At 36.5% G+C, this 9572-nt stretch overlaps 1 pseudogene; it reads right to left on the reverse strand.

Moving 5' to 3' along the window:
- Positions 1-875: 875 nt before the first annotated feature.
- LOC129143854 (ATP synthase subunit g, mitochondrial-like) lies at positions 876-1182 on the reverse strand (annotated as a pseudogene).
- Between the last annotated feature and the right edge of the window lie 8390 nt (positions 1183-9572).

Raw genomic sequence — 9572 nt, forward strand, 5'->3', positions numbered from 1 at the left:
TTAAAATGTCTTAATTCCATTACTCTTCTCTTGATTTATGTTATTTTGCTACACATCTTATTTTTACCCCCAATAATGCATTATGATTATTATTGGCTTTATATAGTAAAAATTAATTTATGTTTACTCAAATAATTCCTAATTTCTTTGCTGTTTTATTTTTTCTTGCTTTTCTGACATTCCACTGGGATCACTTTCATTTTTTCTGAAGAATATAATCTAAAATTTTATTAGTAAAGATCTGCTACTGGTAAACTTTCTTAATTTTTGTTTGAAAGAAAATGCCATTTTCCCCCTTTTGAAAAAATATAGTTTCTTTGGATATAGAATTCTAGATTGAAAGTCAATTTTTTCAGCCCATTAAAAGTATTATTCCATTATCTTTTGGTTTCCCTAATGTTCTTGAGAAGTTAGCTATCAGTCTAACTATTGATCTTTTGAAAGTAATCTTTTGTTTTTCTCTGGCTTCTTTAATATCTTTTCTTTGTCTTTGGTGTTGTTCTTCTTTACTGTAATGTGCCATTTCTCCTGGGTGGGGATGTATTAGACTTCTTTAATCTAAAGATTGATGTCTCTTATCACTTCTAGAATATTTTTCATCATTATCTTCCCAAATATTGCCTCTACCTCATTCTCTCTTACTTCTCCTTCAGGGACTCTGATAAAAAATTTATTATATGTGCTAACTCTAATTCTATCCTTAATTTCTCTTAACTTTCCTTTGTCTACCCCCCAACCCCCATTTACTTGTTTCTTTATGTTGCATAAGGAAGTTTTTATTTTGACACATTTTATTGAGATAGCAATCTGATCACACATAGTCCAAGAACACTCAAATAATAAATCAAATATAATTAAATGTTAAAGTTTGGTCTTTAAACATTATAGCCAATGATGCCGCACTTGCCTCTGATCTCTCCAATATAAAAGCACATCCACACCTCAGGGGCCACCAAACCATTCAGCACAGCTTCCTTAACTGTGAGCTGTTTGAAACTAACAATTTGAGCACTACTATTTTTTAAGGCGCTGAATAGTTCTAGGTATATTAGCAGGGGGTGGAGGAACCAGCTCAGCCTTGGTGTCATACCAAAATGTGGCCAATCAAGCCTTCAAGTAAGTCATAGCAGCATTCACCAGTGTTGAGGCCTTCACTACAAAGTTAGGGACAAATTGGGCCATCGTTCTAAGATGAAACGTTTGTCACCCCAAATGACCAGCTGAATCAGTTTCTTCTAATTTATTTTACGCTGCTTAATTTTCTGCTCAGCTGTGTTTAATCTGCTCATGAACACATCAACTGAGTTTTAAAATGTAAACAAAAATATTTTTTAAAATTCTAGAATATCTGCTTTATCCTTTCTCAGATTTGCTGGGTTACTTTTTATAACTCCTCATAGATATATTAATTCTCCTCTTTAATAAGCATTTTATAATATATACCTAATGATTCTAATATCTTAAGTCTCAATCTGTTTTGGCTTTTTTTCTTCTCATGGTGACTTGTTTCAGTGGGTACATAGTTTTAATTCTGAGTTGCTCATTTTTCTTGGGAAATTATTTGTAGGAATACTTTGAGTCCTTGGGATAAAAATGAAAATAAAGATAAAGTCCAGAGATGACTTTTGTTTCTCTCAAATATCCGAGGGAGCTGTGCCTAGGATCATTGTAAACTAAATTTGCAGTTTAAGGTCTTTTGGACCACACAGGTGATATGAATTAGAGCTATAAATCTATACCAAGGTTGGCTTATGATTATAACCTTTCAGGGAAGATTTATCCCTTTTGCTCTCTTTGGTATCACTGGTATCAAGACATGTTTCCTTGGAGCCCCCTATAGGTAGGGAAAATAGAAGGTGGGAAGAGCTTACTTCTGATTCACTTTCACTGAGTGTGTAGCCACTTGGGGTCTCAAATTATTGGTTGGGAATTGTCTCTTATAGGCTTCCTAACCTGGGTTAACTCTGCTTTGTTTTTAATCCACCTGAGTCCATGAGGCTGTGAAAATGGAAATCAAGTTTATTGGTTCAGAAACTGTGTCTATGACAAAAGCAGCTTTAGTCCTTTGTTCACTATTTAGATTCTCTCTTCCACTTAGTTTTTGATTGATAATACTTTACTATTTTTTCATATCATACATATTTTTAACATGACATTTTATATTTAACCCAGTATTTTAGTTGTTTTCAAAAGGTTAATTCATCCCTCCAAATTCCCAGCCACCATAATATCTGAAATAGAAATCTCCATTTCTTTCTATACTAGTAGTGAATCACTTAATCATATGCAGACTTGTCACATCTCTTGCTTTGTTATTAATAGTTATTGGATTGTATGACATTTTATGTGTATATGCCATCATTCCAATTGCATTGTAAAATGCCCAAAACAAGTTTGTTATGACCTGCATGGCACCTAAACAGTGCTGTTAACATCACCGTTGCCCAGCATATGTTGGCTGATTGAAAAAAATGGGTTACTATTTCTTCAAGGAGTATTCTGCTTTTTGTTTATCAGGATAGCACCAGTGACCCACTCGCAGTAAGTCATGCTCTTTAAGTTGTTCTCTATATCAGTGCTGATCTATCTCTACTCCTAGATGCCATTTGTCACTAGGGGATTACATTCATGAAAGGGAGGAGATTAGGAAATGTGAGTGTTACTTGTGAGTGTTTGTGAGATGGTAGTGGCAGAGATGGCTAGTTTTCTTCCAAAATCTGTTCTATTTTTCTTCCATTACGATAGGGTTTTTAGCTGGATATCCAGCTTCCTAGAAAAATAAAAATATACTGGCCAGCTTCCTTTGTAGTGAAGTATTAAATGTGGCTGTATTCTGGTCAATGGAATATAAGTGGAATTATCCTGTGACAGCTTCCAGGATCCTTCAATGTGAGTCAGTTTGTAGGTACCCATGAATGCTTGTTTCCCTTTTCCTCTAACTGGCACAGCATATATGTAAGGCTGCAATTCCATCTCAGACCATGAGTGAGGACAGAATCCATAGGATGCCAGAGCAGAAAGTTGGAAGGAGCCTGGGTCCCTAAGGGCTTTGTGAAACAGGGCTGCTCTACTGTCTTCCTGGATTGTTTACCTCTAAAATTGTGCCTGAAAGACAAACTTCTAGCTTGTTTAAGCCACTGTTATTTTGGGTTTCTGATAGTCACATCTGAACATTATTCTAACAAATCTAGGGAGTAAACAGTAAATCGCAGAAATTATGTAGCCAGGAAGTTTGTTTATAAATGTCTAGGGTCCATGATATAACATTTAGCCACATTAATTTAGAGATTTTATCAATCCTTAGACAGGTAGGATTGCATAGTAAATAGTGTAAGCTAATTTTATAATATGTTTTATACATTTAAATGAAATGTATAGTAATGTTACAGTTTTCAGTATATACTTTGAGTACCATTATTCTGTAATTTTAAAATTATCTTTTCAATATCTCCACATTAAATGCCTTTTCTGTAATATTATTGATAATTCTGTGGAGTAGATTAAACCACAGAGCAAGTATTCTCAGTCTTGGTTGAATTTCATGTCATAATGCAGTGAATGGCTCAGGAACCATGAGACATTTTTAAAAACATAACATGACTAGGTATTTGTGATTTATATTCATGCATATGAATTTTCCCACTAAAACAAAATAAACTGACCAGAGGCATTTCTACAATGTTAATTTTTTTGTTACACCATTGAAATATTAATATGATTATCATTTCAGCAACTTTGATTAATTTTATAAAAATAAGAGGGGAAATATAAAGATTTTACCAAATCTTTCAGAAACAGATAATTACCATGTAATATAGCTATTCTGAGACTTAGAACTGATTCACTCTTCAACTCATTCTATAGGATGGCAAAATGTTGCTGTTGCTTTCAAAAGAAGATAGCCTGCAAATGATAACTAAAGGCAATTTTCACTTATAGACAGGTACCAAAGTCTTAAATAAAATAATAGCAAATTGAAATGGCAGTATATAAGTCATCATACATCATGACCAAGTGAGTTTTCTTTTAGGTTTGCAAGTGTGGTTCAATATTAAGTGATAATGGTTTGGCTCTGTGTCCCCACCCAAATCTCATGTTGAATTATGAACTTCAGTGTTGAAGGACGGGCCTGGTGGGAGGCAATTGGGTCATAGGAGCAGATTTCCACCTTCCCCCTTGCTGTTCTCCTGATAGTGGGTGAGTTCTCACCAGATTTGATTGTTTAAAAGTCTGTGGCACTTCCCCCTTATCTCTCTCTCTTCTGCTCTGCCGTGGTAAGATGTGCTTGCTTTCCCTTTGCCTTCCACCATGATTGTAAGTTTCCAGAAGCCTCTCAGCCATGTTTCCTATACAACCTGAGAACTGTGAGGCAATTAAACCTCCTGTCTTCATGAATTACTCAGGTAGCTCTTCATAGCAGTGTGAGAACAGACTGATACATTAGGAAAGCCACAAAGCTGGGTACAGCGGCTCACATCTGTAATCCTAGTACTTTGGGAAACTGAAGTAGGAGGATTACTTGAGCCCAGGAGTTTGAAAAGCTACCAGGGTAATGCATTTTACTAATTTTTTTTTGGTGGGGGGGGGGGCGTTTTGCTCTGTCTTCCAGGCTGGAGTGCAGTGGCACAATCATGGCTCACTGCAGCCTTGACATCCTAGGATCAAGCAGTCCTCCCACATCAGCCTCCCAAGTAACTAGGATTAGAAGCACGTGCCACCACACCTAGCTATTTTTTAAATTTTTTTTGTAGAGATGGAGTCTCACTATGTTGCTTAGGCTGGTTTTAACTCCTGGTCTCAACAAGCAATCCTCCCACCTCAACCTCCCAAAGTGCTGGGATTACAGATGTGAGCCATGTAATTCCAGCACTTTGGAATTCCAAAGCACTTTGGAGTTCCAGAGTGCTGGAATTACCCAGCCCATTTTACTAATAAATTTAAAGGGTGAGGGGATGATAACTCAATAGATACTGAAAAATCTCTAATCCTAATACAATTTCCTAGAAAGATAGAAATAAAGAAAAAATCCTTTAACTATAGTGTATTTATGAAAGATCGTAAGTATGGATTATACTTAATGTTAAAACATTAGAAATATTTATATTATAGCTAAGCACAAGACAAGAATATTCACTATAACTGGTAATAGTCTACGTTGGAGAGAAGTCTTGCTCAATTCAATGAATTAAAAAATATAAATTATATAAAGTATATATTTTATAATATTGTTTATATTATACAATGTGTAATAATTTACATGTTTCTAATTTTTTTTTTTTTTTGGAGACAGAGTCTCGCTCTGTTGCCCAAGCTGGAATGCAGTGGCACCATCTTGGCTCACTGCAACCTCCGCCTACTGAGTTCAAGCAATTCTCCTGCCTCGGCCCCCTGAATAGTTGAGTAGCTGGGACTATAGGCGCATGCCACCATGCCCGGCTAATTTTTTTTGTATTTTTGGTAGAGACAGGGTTTCACCATGTTGACCAAGCTAGTTTCAAACTCTTGACCTCAGGTGATCTGCCCGCGTTGGCCTCCCAAAGTGCTGGGATTCCAGGCAAAGTGCTGGGATTACAGGCATAAGCCACTGCACCCAGCTACATGTTTCTATTACTTATATAAGAAATGGAAATATTATGTAAATATATATTAAATAGCAATATATATTACAGAGTTATATGTTATATATGTAATGTGAATATACATATATAATATCATTGAAGCAAAAAGAATAGAGCAATGAGACTCTAATGGAATCTAGAAATATATTCATGATTATATGAAACTTTAAAATGTAATACAGGTGGCATTCCAGTTTACTTGAGGAATGACTTCCTCAGCAAAGCAGAACTCCTGCAATCTAAGAAGGAAAAAACCTGAGGGATTTGACTCTAAAAAACTCAGTGAGACAAACAAACAAAAAAACTGGTTATGATAAAAGGTAAATTTAAAAGACAAGCGGTAAAGTAGAATGAATATGTGTATGTGTGTATAAAAAAGAATTATCCTAATATCCAAAACCATCTCCATGTTAATAATAAAATTAAACTAATAAAGAGAAGGGCAAAGAATATGAAACACTGATGCATGCACTTCTGAAATGATTTTAACTCCGTTATGAATACTGGGGAAATAAAATTAATAAAAATGTTTTCTCCCATAATTTAAAAAAAGTGAAAAAAATTAATAGTGTACAGGTTTGGTGAAACTGGGGAAATGGTAACTCTGAATATACTGTTTGTAGAAATACACATTAGTTAAGACTCTGGTTAATCTATCAGATTTTTAAAATGAGTTTAATTCTTGAACCAAATTTCAACTTCTGTGCACATGAGTATTGACTTACGTACTGGTGTAACCAAGTGCCCAATTTTTAAAGTTTTATCCTTTTTCCTTTTTTTTTCTTTGTGTTCACTTAACCACTAGGCACCTCCTCACATTGGTAGCATATCTGATTATACGTTTGCTTAAAAGTTCCAGCGGTTAAATCTTGAAACAATGCAAGCACCTGTGGAAATCTCCCGCACCAGGAGATTGCTTCAAGGCTACAGTTAATTTACAACCCTGCTGAGCCTAGGGTGATGCCAGCCCATTCACCAGATGGGGCAATAATGCAAGACAAGTCATTGAACCATGTCACAGCATAGACCAGCACTGCCTTGTCCCCTGCATATCCTCCCTTTCCCAAACTTCCCCTTTTCAAAATTCTGGCACTGAGCTTGGAAATTTAAAGTGGTTCCATGAAGGCAAGAGCCTGGACCATTTTCGCCATTGCTAGGTTTCGTTCATAATAAAGTTATTCTCCTTCTATGAATTGCTAATTGCTAATTGGTTGTCAAGCGGTGAGCAGGTGAACCTGCATTTGGTAACGCTAGGATATTCAGTGCGACAGAACTTATAATCAGGAGTAATTGAGACTGCCTAAATGTAAATCAATAATAAAATGATTAAATGGAAGTTTTATTTATTTTAGAGACAAGGTCTCGCTCTGTTTATCAGGCTAGAGTACAGTGGCACAGTCATAGCTCACTATGGCTTCAATCTCCTGGAATCTTCTTGCCTCAGCCTTCTGAGGTGCCAGGACTGCAGATGTGCCCCACTATATCCAGCTATTTTTTTAAAAATTTCACAGAGACGGGGTCTTACTATGTTGTCCAGGCTAGTGTCAAACTCCAAGCCTTAAGAACTCAGCTCTTTCCACCTCAGCCTCCCAAAGTGCTGATATTACAGGTGTGAGCTACCCCATCCAGCAAATGGAAACTTTACATAATAGATATTCTGCTGCAGTTAAAAAGAATTAGGAAATATTTATACACCATATTACTAAGTGAGAATAAAATAATGCTTCAGAACAATGTGAATAGCATAATTTTATTTATAAAAAATCTATACATATTTCTGTATGTAAATACATACACTAAAGCACGAACAAAATTTCCATTAATTACTGTTTGGGGAGGTTCAATGAGAGAGGTGGAGTGAGAGGAGGGCAACACAGAAAGTGAAATGTGGTATTTACTTTGTAACCTATATAGTTCTGTATTATTTGCATCTTTAAAAAAACCTATAGCCTGTACAATTTTTGAAACAATCACAAAGATTCAGTACTGACATTCTCTCTAGTTTAGGGGTGTTCCTGCACAAAATATTCTATTTGTTCATGAATAATTCATATAGCATTCAATGTAGCCATTTTAAGGAAAGCTTGATTGATTATTAGGAATTAAATATACATATCAAATAGTTTTGCAGGAATAAAAGTAGCATAAAATGTTAGCTATTTTTAGTATAATAAATATGTATGCATGATATGCAGACAGTGGTTTCACTCATAGTAGATATACAGTTCTAACAAAGCTATTCACTTAAGTGTAAATACAATTCTTTCAGAAAGTGAAGACCTAGGGTAAGATGTTAGAGCATTTCTGTTTATTTGTTTTAAGAGAATCTTAAAGTTCTTGAAAATTAGAGGAGAAAAAAGAGGTTCAACAGTGTTGACAGAGGCTGGGCACAGTGGCTCACGCCTGTAATCGCAGCACTTTGGGAGGCCGAGGCAGGCGGATCATGAGGTCAGGAGATGGAGACCATCCTGGCTAACATGGTGAAACCCTGTCTCTACTAAAAATACAAAAAATTAGCCGGGCGTGGTGGTGGGTGCCTGTAGTCCCAGCTACTTGGGAGGCTGAGGCAGGAGAATGGCGTGAACCCCGGAGACAGAGCTTGCAGTGAGCTGAGATCACGCCACTGCACTCCAGCCTGGGCGACAGAGCAAGACTACATCTCAAAAAAAAAAAAAAAGAAAAAAAAAGGTGTTGACAGAAAGAAATAAAAGGCTGTGAAATATTTAGAGAGGTTTATTCTGAGCCAATACGAGTGACTGTGGCCTGTGGGACAGTCTCAGGAGGTCCTGAGAAAGTGTGCCCAAGGTGGTCAGGTTACAGTTTGGTTTTATACATTTTAGGGAGACAGAAATTACAGGGAAAGACTTAAATCAATACATGTAAGGTATACATTGGTTCAGCCCAGAAAGACGGGACATCTTCAAAGGGAGTGTTGTGGGGGGGTGGGGGGTGTCTTACTGGTCACAGGTGAATTCAAAGATGTTTTTGATTGGCCACTGGTTGAAAGAGTTGAGCTTTGTCTAAAGACCTAAAGTCAGTAGAAAGAAATGCTTGAATTAAGATAAGGGAGATTTTGGAAGCCACGGTTCTCGTTACGTAGATGAAGCCTCCAGATAGCAGGCTTCAGAAAAAATGGATGGTAAAGGTCTTTTTTTCTGACCTTAAAAGATGCCAAAGTCTTAGTTAATCTTTCTTAGATCCAGGAAAGGATTACCTTCGTTAATGAAGATTCTCTACAGATGCACCATTTCCCCCACAAAAGATGGCTTTGCATGGCCATTTCAAAATGTGTCAAAGAAATATATTTTGGAGTAAAATATTTTTATTTCCTTCAGCATCTGCCATCTGTCATGTGATGCTATACCAGAGACAGGTTGAAATTTGGTATCTTATTGCCAAAGAGTCTTTTTTGTCAGTCTTAGACCCTCTATTTTAATGTTAATGGTGGTCAGTTGTGCTTAAATTCCAAAAGGGAGGGAGTATATCAGGGTGTATCTGACCACCCTTCCTGTCAAGGCTGGGAATTTAGTTTTTCAGGTTTCCTTTGGCCCACAGCAGGTCCATTCAGTTGGTTGTGGGGGACTTAGGATTTTATTTTTGGTTTACAGAAGATTAGTACAGGAGCTTTTCCTTGAATGTTTCATATTCTGCTAGCTCCAAAAATCCACCAGAAGGAACAAATTCCCTTCACTTACGGGCTGTTTTCATTAGGTTAGGAATAAGAAGCTCCAGTAAGTTCTGTTCAAGGAATTGTTGCTATTGGAATTCCCATTGTGTTTTTACTAATTGGTGGAAGCAGGTGTTTGTCATGTGAATAGGAACGGTGGCTCTTGTTTTTTGACACCATTAACTAATGTCCCAGAAAGTCAAGGTTTTCACTTGAAAGAAAATGCAACTTAAATTGGAGAATAGTAATACCCAGTGAAGCTGTTGAGACCTTTCCAAGTTACATGG

This window comes from Pan troglodytes, chromosome 3 (genome assembly GCF_028858775.2).
Source record: "Pan troglodytes isolate AG18354 chromosome 3, NHGRI_mPanTro3-v2.0_pri, whole genome shotgun sequence".
NCBI lineage: Eukaryota > Metazoa > Chordata > Mammalia > Primates > Hominidae > Pan > Pan troglodytes.